Here is an 833-nt window from a genome sequence, read left to right as displayed (position 1 = left end):
AGACAAAAAGTGTAAAAGCTTACAAGCACGAGCTCCCCCCGCCCCTGCAGATTCTTCCCTCCGACCAGCTAAAACCTGGCAATCGGCAGCCCCCGAGCCCGGAGACGCACTCCCGCTAACGGCAGTCACCGCGCAAACTTAACGTTCGAGATTCAAACAAATGTGAAAGCGGCAGAAAGCGACGCAGCAGCTCCGAAGTTTGTGTCTCCTGGGGACTGCACCGTCTCCAAGCGCCATCGGTAACGCCGAGATCCGTTGCTAGGGCGCGTCCCATTGAGTCTGGAGGAGGGGCACAACGAAGCCACGCTCGGCAGTAAATTGTTCAGGAATACATTTAAAAAAAATGCGTTTATACTTATAAGTCACTCTCTTCAGTCTGTTTGCTAGCCAAAACTTGAACTCAGTACAGGTGCCCTGCCTTTGGGGCGCGGTTTTAGCAGTAGTAACACCCTTACTGAGTTGGTAGCGTCCCGGTCAGGAAAGACCATACTGAAGGTGTTCTTAATCTCGATGATCGTTTTCTGCTTAAAATTACTCTCCCAGCCAGAGGACCATGGTTGTCGGTGCTCAGTGCTGCCTCAGGCTGGAGGATGTGTAAGAACGGTACTGCAGTGGCTACCCATAGTAGACAAGCTGTGCTCCACTCAGAACTGTCAGGATACTCCTGGGAACATTTTGTGCAAAAAACGTAAATTCTGCACACAGTATTCTGAAATTCTGCTAAAATCTGTGTACAAACCCCGAGGCCTCCACTATCCAGTTGATCTCTAATTGAATCCCTAGGCTGTTGGTTTTGGTATTTTGAGTTGCAGTTTTGAGTCTGCTGGTGTATT

The 833-nt window shown here is 49.7% G+C and overlaps 1 protein-coding gene across 2 annotated transcripts in view; it reads right to left on the bottom strand.

The window, feature by feature from the left end:
- The window catches only part of DNAH1 (dynein axonemal heavy chain 1), a 1,058,897-nt gene extending 1,058,362 nt beyond the window's left edge, over positions 1-535 (bottom strand). The window contains exon 1 of one of the 2 annotated variants that reach the window (XM_029599497.1): positions 456-535. The gene's annotated coding sequence lies outside the window, so the exon portion shown is untranslated. Of the gene's footprint in view, positions 1-23 lie in introns of both variants that reach the window. The other variant, XM_029599496.1, reaches the window with a different exon arrangement.
- Positions 536-833: the final 298 nt, after the last annotated feature.

The sequence above is a fragment of the Rhinatrema bivittatum genome, chromosome 4 (genome assembly GCF_901001135.1).
Source record: "Rhinatrema bivittatum chromosome 4, aRhiBiv1.1, whole genome shotgun sequence".
Lineage (NCBI taxonomy): Eukaryota > Metazoa > Chordata > Amphibia > Gymnophiona > Rhinatrematidae > Rhinatrema > Rhinatrema bivittatum.
This window is presented reverse-complemented; position numbering and strand designations above follow the sequence as displayed.